Raw genomic sequence first — 17,857 nt, 5'->3', positions numbered from 1 at the left:
AAGATATGGCAATGGCTACATGATTACATTGCTTTACATTGAGAGTGGACAAATTCATGGAGGAAAGGTTTACTGGATATGTTTAGCTGAGACCTCCATGCTCAGAGGTCATGTACTTCAGAATAACAAATTCAGGGGAGGAAACAATGAGTGGGGGCTCTTATTTTTAAGCCCTGTTTCTGGACTTCCTGGAGGTATCCAGTTAGCCACTGTTGAGTAGAGGATGCTGGAGCAAACAAAGACACCTTGGGTTCATCCAGCAGGAGTCATATTAGGTTCTCTGCTACTCTAGAATGCAACATCTGCTTAATATCCATGCTGTAATATGGGGTTGGACTTCAGCCTTGTTGGATCATCGTTGTTGTTGTTGTTGTTTACTAAAACACCAAAATCTACCAACTTGAGCTCGCCTCAAGAGTCATAACAGGGTGCACTCTGAGCACATTCTGAGCCCAGGGATTTATTTCCAAAACTGAACAGAGTCCTTTTGCACAAAAATCCTGGTTAACTTTCTTCATTTCAGCAGCATGATTTTGGTGGGGAAAGTCATTTGATTATTAAGCAATTGGCAGCCAGAAATGCTGGAAACAGGGTAGCTAACATGGTGTCCTGCAGATGTAAAAGGTAAAGGGACCCCTGACCATTAGGTCCAGTCATGACCGACTCTGGGGTTGCGGCACTCATCTCGCTTTATTGTCCGAGGGAGCTGGCATACAGCTTCCGGGTCATGTGGCCAGCATGACTAAGCCGCTTCTGGCGAACCAGAGCAGCACACGGAAACGGCGTTTACCTTCCCGCTGGAGCGGCACCTATTTATCTACTTGCACTTGGACATGCTTTCGAACTGCTAGGTTGGCAGGAGCAGGGACCAAGCAACAGGAGCTCACCCCGTCGTGGGGATTCGAACCGCTGACCTTCTGATCAGCAAGTCCTAGGCTCTGTGGTTTAACCCACAGTGCCACCCGCGTCCCGTCCTGCAGATGTAGTTGGATTATATCAACTGGAGGGCACGGCATTGGCTATCCTTCCCCAAGCTGATCATACCATAAATCATCCAAAGATTTTCCAGCAGAGCCCAATCTACTTTCTGCCCTCCCCTGCATTAATACACAGTAGAGAAGTGACAATCTGTAAAACATTTGAAAGAGGACTGGGGAGATCTAACAACAGCAACAATTTTTCCTCCCCTGGATGTCTGAGTCAACTCAGGTGGTAAAACAAGACTCTTAAAAATGACATCACTGTGTCAGTTTCACCCTCTCTTCCTAGGGACATGTAGGAACACATACCCTGTCTTATGACATTATCCTGTTACGTGTTTTCCTGCCCATATTCTACTCGTAGTGTTTGGTTCTGCCCCTCCTCAATGGGTCAGGAGGAGAGCTGTCCACCACTGTAAGTGTTTAAAGTGCTCCTGATACATTTATCCACTTAAACATTCATTTGGAGCCAGAAACACAATCTGTTATTGTTTTTTTTAAGGAGAAGAAACTGTTCCCAGAAGCAGAAAGGAGTTAGCTTCAGGAGATAGTGCTTAAACGTTTTCGGTATGTTGCTATGGTACCTATTGTGTTGTTGTATTGTTATGAAATTATTCTTGTGGTGGTTGATCTTGTGATGTATTCCTGTTTTCTTCGCTGTAAGCCACTTTTGAGCACGATCCTTTTTGTGGAAGCGCAGCATACAAAGAAGATGCTGTAGACAAGGGAAGCCTTACCCCATATGCTCTTGCTGTCCACTCTAAGGTCACAGGTACAATATGTCATATGTGTGTGTGTGCTCTCTGGGTGACCTTGGGCCAGTCACCATCTCTTAGCCTAACCAGAATTACAAGGTTGTTGTGAGGATGAGAGCCTCCTCGGAAGCTAAAAGTAGTACATAAATGTAATAAATAAACCACACACACGTGTTTGTGTGTATATAGATATATGAATGTAAGGTAGTAAAAATATACCCAACTTTTAGAAAACGTCTGAAGGAAGCCCTGTATGGGAAGTTTTATTGTTTGATGTTTTATTACGTTTTTATATGTGCTGGAAGCCACCCAGAGTGGCTGGGGCAACCCAGCCAGAGGGGCGGGTAATAATAATAATAATAATAATAATAATAATAATAATAATAATAATAATAATAATAATGTTGCTGTTGCTGCTGCTGCTGTTGCTGCTGCTGTTGCTGCTGTTGTTAAGTTTATTTATATTGCACGTGTGAATGTGCCCAAACCAGACGTAGTTCTTGGGTGTCCCGTGCAATTTATTGTTGGGAAAGCCGGCGGACGCCTTGGGGCGCAGAACAGGAGCGCGGCGCCCAGGCTTCGTTGCTGAAGGTGCCACATTCCTCCGTATTCGGTATACGAGGGAACAGAAAAAATCTCCCCAAACCCCACAGCAGCGGCGGCGAGCGAGGCTTTCGCAAGAGCGCAGAGTGCCAGACGCCGGTCAGCTTCCGTGGAAAAGACGTGCTTTCCCCACAACTCCAGAATGACTGATTCACGCCGGGAAGGGCGGAGGAGGTCGGGCCAGGCTGCCGCCGCCGCCGAGCGAAAGCGAACTCGGCGCAACTTCCCTCGCGATGCCGCTCTTTGCCTTAAAAGTACCCGAAAGCGAACTCTCTCGGCCGGCACCACAAAAACACCAGCTGCTCCCTAACTTTGGTCGGGTCGCGCCGTCCCGGTCGCTGTGCCACTTTCCTGATGGGAATTCTCCCCCCCCCCTCTATCCCAGTTAAAGGTTGGGGACGGGGGTGGGGCGCTGACTCACCACGGTTGGGATTCCCACACCCTTTTCTCCCCGCGCCCTCCAAAGTTCCCCCGTGCGCATTGGAAGGGAGCGACACGCGTTGGCGGCAGCAGCGAGATCTCCTGGTTCCCCCATCTCTTCTCGACCCTCTAGCGGGGGCCCCACGGGCGACGTGAGTATCCCCACCTCCATTGCTGGGCTTCGCGCTCTTCGTTTCTTTCCCCCTAACCCGGAGTCTTGAAAACAAGAGCGTGTCTCTCTCCTTCCCTCCCTCCCTCCCTCTCCCTCTCTCTCTCCCTGTCTGGTGATGCTCGTGAGCCCGGAGGGACAAAAATCGATCGGGTCGCAGTTCTGAATGGTCACACAGCGTCAGGTTTATAGCTCAGCGCAGGTTATAGCGACGACCAACCAACATGGACAGCTTGGGGGGGAAAGGATTAGACAAACTGTTGCTTGGACTAGATTTTGGCTTCACCCAGCAGGGCTGTTCGGTTGCCATGACCTTACTGTACGCTTTCAACCTTACTGTATGCTTGTGAAGCATGGACCACTTCTAAACGCCATCTCCAACTCCTCAAAAGATTCCATCAATGATGTCTCCGAATTTTTTTATACATGACTTGGGAAGACAAGCGAACTAATACCAGTGTACTGGAAGAAGCAAAGATCACCAGTATTGAAGTAATGATTCTTCAACATCAACTTCGTTGGACTGGTCATGTTGTGTGGATACCTGATGATCGTCTTCCAAAGCAACTACTCTATTCTGAACTTAAAAACGGAAAGCGTAATGCTGGTGGTCAACAAAAGAGGTTTAAAGACTGTCTCAAGGCAAATCTAAAAGTAGTATAAAGGTAAAGGTACCCCTGACCATTAGGTCCAGTCGTGACTGACTCTGGGGTTGTGCGCTCATCTCACTCTATAGGCCGAGGGAGCCGGCGTTTGTCCGCAGACAGCTTCTGGGTCATGTGGCCAGCATGACATAAACACCAGCAATTGGGAAACACTGGCCTGTAAGCACTCCAATTGGAGAACAGCCTTACCAAAGGTGTCATGGGCTTTAAAGACACTCGGACTCAGGAGGCAAGGGAGGAACATGCTAAGAGCAAGGAACACTTGGCAAATCCACACCGTGATCAACTCCTGCCTGGAAACCAATGTCCCCACTATGGAAGGACGTGTGGATCCAGAATTGGCCTCCACAGTAACTTACAGACTCATTGTTAAAACCATGTTTATGGAAGACAATCTTACTCGGCTACGAGTGATCACCCCAAAAAGAAGACGACAACTTGAATACAATATTTTGGGGGGAGGTAAGCCCCACCCTGCATAAGCAATCACATGACCTGGTTTACACATACCATTTGAATGGGAATTCCCCTCAACTTAAGGGGCATACCCTCAAATATTTTATTGGGGGGCTGAAGAGGAGATCTCTGCCTCCAGGAGTTAGCTTCTATGATGAAGGCAGAGATTTTGGTTTGCCCTCTGCTCTTTAAAGCCTTGAAGGCAGGTACCTAACAGGTGGGAGCCTTCCTTTTTTATAATATTTTTTATTAATTTTAACATATAAATTATAAAATGTCCCACAAAGCTTATCACTTATACAATCTTCTTGGACTACCATCAGCACCTTTGATGATCCACCGTTTTAACCACTCCTTATGCATTTCTTAACTTTATATTGCCTTTACATCTCTTAACAAATCATCCTCCCCCTTATCCATTTTTTTTCAATACTTCTAATAATACTCCTCACAAAACTTCTTGCAACCCTACAAACGTTGTCTGTTCTGCACAATTACTTTTCAAATAGTCCGTAAATTTACTCCAGTCTTCCGTGAATTTCTGGTCTCGCCGGTTTCGAATCCTTCCTGTTAGTTTATCTAATTCTGCATAGTCCATTAACAGGTGGGAGCCTTCCTAAGTCTTGTGCTGAGAGAAAGTTGTCGTTGTTGCAGCAGGTTGTGTTATACTGAGTCCGGCCGTTGGTCTATGGCGTGTCAGTGGCCATATGTTTACTGGAAGAGCACAGTAGGCTTCTCGTGGTCCTGAGCCTCACTTCACAGAACAAGTGGAACTGGTGGGAGTTGGCTACACATTCCTCCTGCAGTGCCAGTCAAAGCTTCCCTGCCCCAGCACAGCAGCTTTATTATTATTATTATTATTATTAAAATTCAGGGGTCTAGGGTCTGATCATGTACTTCCTATGCCACATGACATGACTTAAATTTCCCAGAAGCCTCTGCTTCCAAGCCTAGAATCACCACTGCACAAAATAGATCTGATTCAGCAGGGATCTTCTGCGTGAAGAGTGGGGACTCCCATTCTGCTGGATGGCGTTTGTAACCTACGGCTGAACTGCGATTTCTCAGAAGAGATTTCTCTGAGGCTTTGCTGATAATGCTTTGTTGATTTGGTTTTCTGCTGTCATGCAAAAGCTAACAGTTTCACAGAAGATTCTGTGAACGGTCCCTGCCTCTTCGTGTGTGCATTCGCTGCAGTTCAACGTCCGACCACAACCCTCAACAAAATGGGCTAGATCCAGCTAAGCTTTACTGGAGAGGAGACCCACTGACCTTTTCTACCTTGGCTGTCGGAGGCGGTACGCCTCTGAATACCAGTTGCAAGGAGTCACAAATGGGGAAGAGGTCTTTTTGGCAAGGAGGTTATATGCTGTTTGTCAAGCAATCGGCACCCTATGCTTTCCAGTTCATTTTCTCGTCATTTTCCTTGTTGCAAAAAGACTGATTTTGAGGGGAAGTGGGTTTGTGTTGCAAGAGCACCAAATCAACTTTAATTATGCAACCCGAATTTGCTGCTGCTGCTGCTGTTTTATATACACCACCCTTTATCCAAAGATCACAGGACATTTCACAGTATAAAAACACAAAATGCATGACATAATAACAAGAGATGCACACACAAAACAATATTCCCCCAAGGCACATTTAAAAGGACATAGATTGCTTAATCAGCCCAGGGCCTGGGTGAATGTTTTTGCTGGTGCCTAAAGATACGTTTTGAAGGTGTCAGGCAGGCTAGCCTCACTGAGAGAATTCCACAAACAACATGACTGAATGCCATCCAAAAATAGTGGGTCATCCCTGACTGCTGACTGACTGATGGAAGATGAACTTCCAACAATATGAGGAGACAGAGGTTCCTATCCTGAACTAGGAACACCTGGATTAAAAACTTGCATACAAGAAGCCTTTTGGTCCTGTTCCCTTCTCCAAATCTTTCCGTGTTATGTCAGTTATGATGCTTTCTGGATAACCGGGAGCCATTTTGGTCTTCCTCAGATTGCCTAAGGTTGTTGTGAGGATCAAACGAGGGTAGAGAAAGGCCATGGGCTCCTTGAAGAAAGGAAGGTGTAATGATGTACTGTATTTCTTGGCGTATACGACTACTTTTTAACCCAGGAAAATCTTCTCAAAAGTTGGGGGTCGTCTTATATGCCGGCTACATCAGTAGCTCCTGCAGCAACTCCCCAACAAAGGACAAAACGACAGCAAATTAAATTACAGGACACCACACTCTCTAGATGAAGCAGAAATATGCTTGAAAATTGGCCCCAGAAGCCCCCCCCCCAATCACCAGCAACAGAACGACCCTAACCGCTCCCGGTTTTATTTGGTGTGCGTTGGAAGAGGGGTAGTCTTATACGGCGAGTATATCCCAAACTCTATATTTTAACTGGAAAAGTTGGGGGTCGTCTTATACTCCCAGTCATCTTATACACCGGGAAATACGGTAATAAATAAATTTCACAACTTTTTCCACGACTGTCCGATTAGAGCAAAACAAGTGATTAGTTTCATTGTAGTAGTGCACTATTGAAGGCTTACAAATGCACCTGGGCATTAATGTAATGGTTATGTTCTGAAGCCATACATATTTGTACTCTGGGTCAAATTAGCTCAGTGACAGAGCACTTGCTCTACATGCCAAAGGTTGCAAGTTCAATCTCAGGTAGTGAATTAACAGAAAATTCCAGTCTGTGTCTGAAGCTCTAGAGACTCACTACCAGCCACCGTAGGCTAGGAGGCCTCAGCCTTTCTGGGCCTGGAAACACATTTGGAAATCTTAGAAATTGCTGTGGGGTACCCCAAAATATCCACTTCACAAAGCGACAAGTGGTGATGCTCAGATCTCTCCCCCAATTGAACAACAAAGGAAAACACCTATGCACCACACACAAAACAAATTAAGACAGAAAAATAGCAGGGAGCCCCACCCAAAACAAGGTAACCCCTTTCAGCCAAAACACTCTATCCTTATTAAAATAAATAAATAAAATTCAGAGGAGTTTTGGGCAGGTGCCAAGAAGGACGTCTGAAAACACCATAGTGACCACACTGTAGATAAGAGATGTGGTTTGATTCGGTATAAGGGACCTCCCTATGTTACATCCCTCAGATCAAAGGAAGTACTGTGAAAAGGAAAAACACATGCAAATAATCGATGGGCACTTTCGTTTGTGAAACGTCACATTTTCTTCCTCAGCAACTGCTTCCCTTTGCTGGGATCTCGCTGGCCCATTTACGCACTCCTTTGGCACCGTGCATACAATCTTCACGATAACAATAACTTGCAAGAACAACAAGAAAACACGAAGGATTAAAAAACAACACTTTTTACCCTGAATAGGAAGGAAAAGAAGAATGGAAAAACAGGAAGCTCAAAGCACGTTGTGACCAGATAAGACAAAAAGATCATTTGAGAGAGTTACGCAAGACCGCTGCACAGAGAAAACCACGGGGACGAGGTATGTTGCCTTTTTGGTTTTTAATGTGCTTCTTTTCATTGTTTCAAGCAATGTTTTATTTTTGCAGCAAGGCCCTCACAGCAGGAGGGTGTGTTAGCTATCTTTCCATCCCATGTCCTTGACCTAAAGCCAGGGGTGAGCAGAAAGTAGATCTGAATCTCCTGGCAGGTCTCTGAGTTGTTTACTTTAGATGGGGGGAGGATTTCTACCTCCCAGCAGCAAAAAAATGACTCCTCTTCCCCTCTTGAATTAAGTTTGGGATATCCTAGCATGGTCTAAATGGCCCCTCTGGGGAAGGTGGGGAATATACTTGTGCCCCCAGTGGTCTTTTTCTCTACCACTCCCTACCCGGGGGGGTAATAGCATGCTTGGGGAGGGAGACTTGGATCAGAATAACTGTTTGGGGAGAAGGGGCACCACCCTGATCAAAACGGAGTCCCGCAGTTTTTTTGGGGGGGGGGGAGTTTAGGAGATCTGATCCCCTGCTTCACATCTGTATTGGACCTTGAGCTGTCCCTTTGTATTCCTGCGTTTATCTGATTGACTACTAAATCATCCTTGCTTTCCCTCTGCCACGCACCTGCTTTCTATTAAACAGCAACCTGAGAACGTGCAGAAATGCAGTATTAGTATACATTTTCCCCAGCATGGGTATAAAATTGAAGGGAGAAGCCTTACCTCCTTGATTCCCGGATGTTTTCCCTGCTTCGAAATGCCCAGTGGGGAGCCCAGGGGAAAAAAATTGCAGCTCTATCAGTCAGAGCTCAGAGAAGGAAGGAAGGAAGGAAGGAAGGAAGGAAGGAAGGAAGGAAGGAAGGAAGGAAGGAAGGAAGGAAGGAAGGAAAAGGTTCCATTTTACATGCTAATCCCATGCTGGGTAGGATCCCTGGCTTCTCTTCACTGTGCATTCTGAAGAATAGCTGGGAAATATCTTTCCCTGGAGAACCACTGCGAGTGCAGACATCTGCAGGCTACTTGGACGGATGCCCTAACTTCATAAACTGTTCAGAACCATCTCCCAATTTGCTTTTTGTTGTTGTTGTTTTTACTGAAGAGCAGCCTAAGCAGCCAGTTTGAGCAAGGGAATGATGGTGGGGAAGGAACTGCTCAGGGCCCAAGCATGAGGAAGGGGGAGGACACAGTTTACTGGGTCTCAGAGATCTAATGGACCTGACCCAGGCTGTAACCACATAATCATGAGGTAAAACAGCGCTCATGTGAAGTTCACGAGGCAGAAATGGTGGTTATCTTTTAGCCTCTCCTAAAGACTTATCTTTTTTTCTGCCGGCGTGTCCTGACTCATGAGATTTTACCACATCTTTGTTTTGCTGATATTTTATTGGTATCTTTCTGTATCATTTATGATAAAATGCTGTCTTCAGTATTTATATAATCTACTGATTGATTCTGTATATTAGGCAGTGTGCAAAAATAAGGCATGCTCAGTGATATGTCTAGAAACCAATTTCCCCTTCTCTGTGCACCTATGGTCCTGATTTGCTAGAGTCAATAAGAAGTTCTGTTAGAGATGAACAAGAGAAAAATTTGTGTTTCCCTATATGAAATGATGTCTTAATAACTTCTGCGTAGGCAGGATGAAGAGACAAACCTAACTGAGGGTGTTGATCCTTGGGATAGTTTTGGGCAGTGCTGCCGGTAGAATTCAATTAGTTCTATTTGTATGGGCTATGGATTTATGTCCACCCATCCTCACCCTGACTTTTCTTTTCAGTGTGTGGGTGTGTAAACATATATATATATATATATATATATATATATATATGCTTTCGTAGATTTTCACGGGTACAGGAATGCAGGTTTTGGTGTCCTCGGGTGTCTTCCCGTGTAAAAGTTGGGGTGTCTAGGCGACGTTTCGACGAGGTCTCACTCGTCATCTTCAGGCTGGTGCTTTCGGCTTCTTGTTACTGGAACAGAGCAGGATCTCAGTGTTTGAGTTCCTATAAATACTGTTGAGGGGGTGTGGTGTATAGCCTCCAATGTTCTGGGCAGAGAGGAAGTTCCCAGGCTAGTGTGCCTTTTCTTCTTTTGTTCCTTAATTACTTGAGGGATATCTTGAGTGATTTCTTGAGTGATATCCTGAGTACCACTTAGGTGGGTCATTAGGTGTGGATTAGTTGCTAAAGTCTTTGTGTCTTGACCTCTTGAACTTTGTGAAGAGTTTTTCTGAGAAGATGGCTGTACTGCACTTAGTTGTGCTCTGGCTTGGCTTCGTGTATAGGGGCGAGCTGTGGTTTTGTGGCCTGTGTCAGCCAGATCTGTGTAGGGATTGCAGGGGGGTGCAGCATCCGGAGGTGCCACCATGGTTTGGCTACTGGATGGTGTCTGTAATTTATCTGTGGAGAGGGTCTGGGTTTGGGTCTGGTGTGGTTGATTGGTGATAGCGTTCTGTGTGCCTCTGGATCTGGTGTCAGTTTTTGTGGGGAGGGCTCTTTAACATGGAACATCACCACAAGAGAATAATCATGGAAGCCATCGAGATAGAGAAACACCCTCACAACATGAACAAGCGTGACGACACATCCCGCTTGCCAGACATCTGGAAATTAGCCCTCCCCACAAAAACTGACACCAGATCCAGAGGCACACAGAACGCTATCACCAATCAACCACACCAGACCCAAACCCAGACCCTCTCCACAGATAAATTACAGACACCATCCAGTAGCCAAACCATGGTGGCACCTCCGGATGCTGCACCCCCCTGCAATCCCTACACAGATCTGGCTGACACAGGCCACAAAACCACAGCTCGCCCCTATACACGAAGCCAAGCCAGAGCACAACTAAGTGCAGTACAGCCATCTTCTCAGAAAAACTCTTCACAAAGTTCAAGAGGTCAAGACACAAAGACTTTAGCAACTAATCCACACCTAATGACCCACCTAAGTGGTACTCAGGATATCACTCAAGAAATCACTCAAGATATCCCTCAAGTAATTAAGGAACAAAAGAAGAAAAGGCACACTAGCCTGGGAACTTCCTCTCTGCCCAGAACATTGGAGGCTATACACCACACCCCCTCAACAGTATTTATAGGAACTCAAACACTGAGATCCTGCTCTGTTCCAGTAACAAGAAGCCGAAAGCACCAGCCTGAAGATGACGAGTGAGACCTCGTCGAAACGTCGCCTAGACACCCCAACTTTTACACGGGAAGACACCCGAGGACACCAAAACCTGCATATATATATATATATATATATATATATATATATATATATATAAATATTTTTATTGAGATTTTCCAATATATTTTAATATAATCAATACTAAATAAAAAACCCCCCACATTTTATATTTTCTATATCCCCCCCCCCTTGACTTCCCCCAATTTCCCTTTCTGGTTTATCACACATTCATTTCTTCTGCCTATAATTCTATTTAACTTGTACATTGAAATTAAACTTATACTTTATTAACATTTTCTTAACATTTTACCCTCATATTTGTAAAGAAGAGGAAGGTACCTTTTTCCATATGTGGTGGAACTGTGAAATAATTAGAAATTACTGGGATATGATTTATAATGAAATGAAAAAAATGTTCAGGATAACTTTTGTTAAAAGACCAGAAGCATTTTTATTAGGTACTTTAGTTCAAGATCTACCAAAAGACAAGAAGAAATTATTTATGTATGTGACAACAGTGGCCAGAATCTTATTAGCTCAAAGATGGAAAAGTGAAGAAATACCAACGAAAGAACAATGGCAAGAAAAGTTGGTGGAATATGCTGAAATGGCGAAGTTAACTGAGAGACTCAAAAATAAGGACAATAATGACTTTAAGAAAGATTAGGAACCTTTCATGATGTATATACAGAAACAGTGTACTGAAATGATGTCACTTGCAGGATTTGACTAAGACACTTACAATTGACAAATATAAATAGAAAAAAACAAATATGAGGGCTCACTTTGACTTTTCTGATCCAACTGTCTTATTGACATATGAAATTATAGATATATTTAATAATAAAAGAGCTGAAAATAAGGAAGAACCACCCCTGTCCTTAGTTGTCAAAACAAGGGTCTGTTTTAGAGCTGGCTTGCTTGCTTCTTATCCCTGGAAAATTCAACTCTGCTAGCTTCTGGCATTCTAGGAGAAAAGGATAAGAGGTTTCTCATCTTTGATAATACATCTACTAAAAATCTTGCAAACTTCCTGGGACCTTCTGTTTGTTTTACTTCTTTCATATGATCATTCAGATGTTGTAAAAGTTGTAAACCTGCAGCCACAACTTGGTGCAAGAACCTGGCAGATCTGCGTGGAGATGGTAGGCTTGCCAGATGTTTGCTGCTTGCTGCGACTGGGATTTGCAGCACCTCTTGGGTGTTGGTTTCTCCAGATCTGCTGGATCTGTGTACCGTTCCCCTAGCTGGTAAACAGTAAGAGGTAGTTCTTCAGTAAAGAGCCTTCTGGCCCTGGGCTGACTCCACCCACTTAGGTTGGCCCTGAATCCCTCTGGGCATTAAGGGATATAAAAGGTTCTTTGTTTTGGCTCAGCCATATTTGAGCAGCATGGCTTCTATGTGCTCTGGGGTGCTCCTGCATCTTTTGTCTTGACTCTTTGATTGTCTATTGTTCCCGATTCCTGCTGAGTCTCACTGCTTGCAGTTCCTGGCTCATCCTACTGTGCTGCCCACAGTCCAGCTGTAGCTTTCACCAGACACGCTTACTCAATTTACCCACTGGTTCGCACTTTCAGCTTGGTGACTGCCAGTCTGATGGAATTCCATATCCTGGTAAGGCAGGGGCTTAGAATTAATTTTGCATAAGTAGAAGAAACTGTGTTGATTGTGCTCATACTTGGGGATGCAAAGCAATGTGGCCTTAGAAAGAGTGTGCATGAATGTGTGTGTGTGTGTGTTATGGGATGATGATGATGATTGTTAAAAATATTACTCTAAACTTCTCTTTGCTGTATACAAATACAACAAAGTTAAATTTTTTATGTTAAAGCTTTTATATTATAAATAATATTTCAAATTCCCCTATACCCATGTGTGATCTCATTTTTTTTTCTACTTCCGTCTTGTTGTGTTGTTATAATTTAATCATTGTTCAATTGATTTTTCTATTATTTCCTTGCTTACCCCTGCACGTTTTACACGTTATCTATTAATGTTCCAGTTCCAGAACCATATTTTTCATATATTCCTTCACTCCCTCCCACTCTTTAATTATTCTCTGATTTTGAATGGGCTCCAATAGTTGCCGTCAATTTTGCCATTTCCATAAACTCACAGAGTTTACTTTGCCATTCTAACAATGATGGTAGTTTCTCCCCCTTCTAGTTCTTTGTGATCAGTATTCTGGCTGCTGCTGTTGCATAAAGGAATACATTTTTCTTATTTCTGGGAATATCATTTGATATTAGGCCTAACAAAAAAAAACCTCTGGCTTTTTGGCAAACGAAATCTTGAATAATTTTTTCAGCTCCTCATATACCTCTTTCCTAAATTTCCTTACAATTTTACATCCCAACCATGTATGATAAAAGGTTCCCACCTCCCTCTTACATCTCCAGCATAAGTTTGACTGCTTTTTGTAAAACTTAGCCAATTTTTTTCCGGAGTGAGGTACCAGCAGTAAAACATTTTCATCATATTCTCTTTTATCGTATAACAGGCTGTGAAATTGATATGCACCTTCCACAACCTTTCCCAATTTTCCAATTGGACTGTATGACCAAAATCCTTTGCTCACTTTATCATTACTTCTTTGGTTACTTCATCCTCCAATTCCCACTCTAACAGCAAGTTATACATTTAGAGATGGTCTCTTTTTTTAGGTTGTATTCATTCACTTTGCAATTTTGACACTTTTTCTTCAAAGCCTTTCTTTTTATCCTGATTAAATCTATGAACTACTTGGTGGTATTGCAACCAGCTATTGCAGTATCTGCTAATCTCCTCATAGGGTTTTAATCTTATCTCACCCTCTTCTTCCATTAGTAGTTGTTGATACGTGGGCCATACTGTTTCTGTGTTCCTTTTTTTCACTGCTATAACCTCCATGGGTGACACCCACCACAGTTCTGATTGTTCTGATTGACACAAACCCTGGTTGTGCATTGGTAACGGGCATTGCTAGGGAATCAAAGGGACATGTGATACATACCCATGACTAGGGCCGGCCCAATACGTTTTGGCACCTGAGGCAAACCCACAAAATGGTGCCCCTGCATACACCAGCGAAGAAGGGGTGAGTGGCAATCTACCGCAGGAAAAGAAAGAGCTACATTGGGAACAAGGGAGTGAGTGAAGATCTACATAGGGGACAGGGGTCATGGTCAAATCAGCCTTACCCAACAGTTAATCAAAGGCTGCCGCAGGCTCTGATGGACCTTTGTATGTGCTAACTTATATTTATAGATGCCTCTGGGCAAGTTAAGCTGGTGGTTGGCTGGACTTTCATCAGCATTGTGCTTTTCATTGTGCTCAGCTGTAAGCAAAGTTTTTAAAAGAGGATGGAAAGGTGCATTGGGGCTTGGGGCTAGCATAAAAGACCTGGGGACTTGGCCCTAATAATGCCCTTGACCAGTAAAATAGACAGAGGCTGACTGTGTACTAATCAAACATGTAGCTGTCTGGTTTTGTAACCCTGCTACATCCCATTTCTTTAAAATGCATGGTTTTGTTTTATTGCCACATTTATTGCAACATTTATCGCATTATTGCAAATCAGTGCAGGGGCATAGTAATAAAGGAAGCTGCTTAACTGTTGCAACATCTGTGGAAACATCAAAGTGCTGTAAATATAGAGAGCTATGGTATGCACTGAAAAAAATAGTGAATACGTTTGCCAACCTAGCAGTTCAAAAGCATGTAAAAGTAAGGTAAAGGTACCCCTGCCCGTACGGGCCAGTCTTGCCAGACTCTGGGGTTGTGCGCCCATCTCACTCAAGAGGCCAGGGGCCGGCGCTGTCCGAAGACACTTCCAGGTCACGTGGCCAGCGTGACATCGCTGCTCTGGCAAGCCAGAGCTGCACACGGAAACACCGTTTACCTTCCCGCTAGAAAGCGGTCCCTATTTATCTACTTGCACCCGAGGGTGCTTTCGAACTGCTAGGTTGGCAGGCGCTGGGACCGAGCAACGGGAGCGCACCCCGTCGCGGGGATTCGAACCGCCGACCTTTCGATCGGCAAGCCCTAGGCGCTGAGGCTTTTACCCACAGCGCCACCCGCGTCCCTTGCATGTAAAAGTGCAAGTAGATAAATAGGTACCACTCTGGTGGGAAGGTAAACGGCGTTTCCATGGGCTGCTCTGGTTCGCCAGAAGCGGCTTAGTCATGCTGGCCACATGACCCGGAAGCTGTATGCCGGCTCCCTCTGCCAATAAAGCGAAATGAGAGCCGCAACCCCAGACTCGGTCACGACTGGACCTAATGGTCAAGGGTCCCTTTATCTTTATGTTTGCAACTATCACATTCCATCCTAGCTCCCAAGAGCTCAGGGTGCTGCGTGCTGGCTTCTCCTAGTTTCAAAAACCTGTTGGGTGGGCTTGAGAGAGAGTGAGCACTATGCAGTGGTACCTCAGGTTACATACGCTTCAGGTTACAGACTCTGCTAAGCCAGAAATAGTGCTTCAGGTTAAGAACTTTGCTTCAGGATGAGAACAGAAATCATGCAGTGGCAGCACAACAGCAGCGGGAGCCTCCATTAACTAAAGTGGTGCTTCAGGTTAAGAACAGTTTCAGGTTAAGTACGGACTTCCAGAATGAATTAAGTACTTAACCCGAGGTACCACTGTACATCACACCTGAGTAGTAATTTGAAATCAAGTCTCCCTGGTCCTGGTTCTCAAGTCTAGCTCAGGAGTGGGAAAATTGTGGCCCTCTTGACATTTCTGAACTACAGCTCACATCATACCTGACCATTGACCATGCTATTTGGGAGTCCAACTACAACTGGAGGGTGACAGGTTCCCCACCAATGCTCTAGCCACTCTACCATACTATACCCTACCATAACATTTTGAATCCATAATCCACCATCTTCACATTTTTTATTGCGAGAGCACAGGGACCATTTCAGTTGCCATGACCTTGCATGATCTCTCAAGGTGGTTCCCCCACTCCCCAAAAAGTGCTTCCCCAGGCATGATGCCCCAAAACACATGTTTTGGGGTTGCCAGGGGAGATCACAGACCTCGAGAAAGCACTGGTGTGTGTGTGTGACCACACTGTAAAATCATGTGAGATCACAGCAACCCAAATGGCCCCTGTTCTTTCACGATAAAAAATGAGATGTCCCAATTTTTCTGGGATGCTTGCCGGGTATTCCGTACTGTCTTATCATTTCCAGTACAGGCTGATGTTGGCAGATATTTCATTAACTTCCATCAGCAGGACCAATTCAGAAGATGGGATGTTGTATCTTAATGTTGAACCTTACTTTGCTGGCTGGCCATTCTGATTTGCATCCAGTGGGTAATTTATATGCATGTGCTATTTGACACATCTGGCATTGAAACAAATAACAAATAGATTTGGCTGCTCCTTCCTTGTCCTTACTGGAATCTATCACACAGCAGCCCATTAAACATTGAAATCTAGTGGAGCTCCAACATAATCTGCTATGCATTAAGTGCACGCATATGGGTTCCGTGGTTTACTTTTGTCTGAAGGGAAACAAAACATTCCAGAACAAAAGCTCTGTATGGTCATTGCATCTTTGTTTCTGGATAGGAACCTTCCTTCCTCCACATTCTCTATGATGACTGATTTTTAGAAAAAGTATTTGGTTAGCTTTTAGAACGCTTGACATTCATTAGACATTCATAAAAACAAGAACAGTCACAGCAAAAGCAAAACACTGCTACATTACTGTGAAGTTACCTGTATCAGGGAAATATTTGCCAAATGCAAGTTTAGAACTGCAAACTGTTCTTGTTCTACCTGTGAAATGAATACTTATATTTTACTGAATTTTTTCAGGGGACAAGAAATTAAAATGGAAAGAAATTTTAAAAAGAAAAAGGTGCTTGAAACTGTGACACAATACCATAATGTGTATATAAGCACAGTCATACCTCCGCTTACATATCCCTCTGGATATGTAAACTTTGGGATGTGAATGTGGCAAATATTTTTTCGGGTTTTACTCTGTGCACATGCGCAGAAGTGAATTCCTCGGGATGCGGCCAGACCTCTGGAACAGATCCTGTTTACAACTGGAGGTACCACTGTAATGCTATTATTCCAGCAAGTATACATTTATTTAAAGGGAGCCGGCATACCGCTTCCGGGTCATGTGGCCAGCATGACTAAGCCGCTTCTGGTGAACCAGAGCAGCGCATGGAAACGCCGTTTACCTTCCCGCCAGAGCGGTACCTATTTATCTACTTGCACTTTGACGTGCTTTCGAACTGCTAGGTTGGCAGGAGCAGGGACTGAGCAACAGGAGCTCACCCTGTCACGGGGATTCAAACCGCCGACCTTCTGATCAGCAAGTCCTAGGCTCTGTGGTTTAACCCACAGCACCACCCGCGTCCCGATACATTTATTTACAAGTCATTATAATTTTTACAAATGCATTCCAAGTCTCATCATATTTATCCATACACAATCTGTGTCTAAAAGCAATCCATTCATAGGCTGCAAGAGTTGTCATATCTTCTATCCAATGATCAAAGGGGGCCAAAAGTATTATCTTCCCAGTGAATCAATATTGGTCTTTTGGCAGAAGTAAGGGCACGACAAGCCCATCTGTGCTAATGAGCTGTCAAACCCCATTTAACTGGTCAATATACACTTTGTACTCATTTCTCCCTAAAATGGGGGGCTGTACGGTATTCCTGTAAATGTATTTTTATGTTCCTGTTTTTTGAACCAAAACAGTGTTACTAAACCCAGAGAATTCTGCTGCCTGACCAAGAGCTGCATTCTGATCTCTGTCTTAGTGCAGGACACATGAATTAGGTTGGGTTGCAGCCTAGCATAAAGGAGCAGTTTACCACATACAGTAAAGCAGGAAAAAGTTGGTTTTAACCTCAATTTAAAAAGCATACACAACTAGATAAATACCACATTATATATTTTTTTTAAAAAGGTAATATCAGATAATTTTATTCAGTGGCTTTTATAGATAGAAAGTCCTGCTTGTTGGCATCATTGGAGTTACCGTATTTTTTGCTCTATAAGACGCACCAGACCACAAGACGCACCTCGTTTTTGGAGGAGGAAAACAAGAAGAAAAAAAATCTGAATCTCAGAAGCCAGACCAGCAAGAGGGATCGCTGTGCAGTGAAAGCAGCAATCCCTCTTGCTGTTCTGGCTTCTGGGATAGCTGCACAGCCTGCATTCACTCTATAAGACTCACTT

General features: G+C 44.1%; 1 protein-coding gene across 1 annotated transcript in view; it reads left to right on the top strand.

Annotated features, from left to right (window-relative positions):
• The first annotated feature begins 2,483 nt into the window (after positions 1 to 2,483).
• Positions 2,484 to 17,857, top strand: part of OSMR (oncostatin M receptor) — a 50,396-nt gene continuing 35,022 nt past the window's right edge. Inside the window, exons 1-2 of the mRNA XM_081930097.1 lie at positions 2,484 to 2,910; positions 7,395 to 7,512. The gene's annotated coding sequence lies outside the window, so the exon portion shown is untranslated. The remainder of the gene's footprint in view (positions 2,911 to 7,394; positions 7,513 to 17,857) is intronic.

This window comes from Podarcis melisellensis, assembly GCF_964234715.1.
Source record: "Podarcis melisellensis genome assembly, chromosome: 11".
Taxonomy (NCBI): domain Eukaryota; kingdom Metazoa; phylum Chordata; class Lepidosauria; order Squamata; family Lacertidae; genus Podarcis; species Podarcis melisellensis.
Note: the sequence above shows the minus strand (reverse complement) of the source record. Positions and strands in the feature narration are given on the sequence as shown.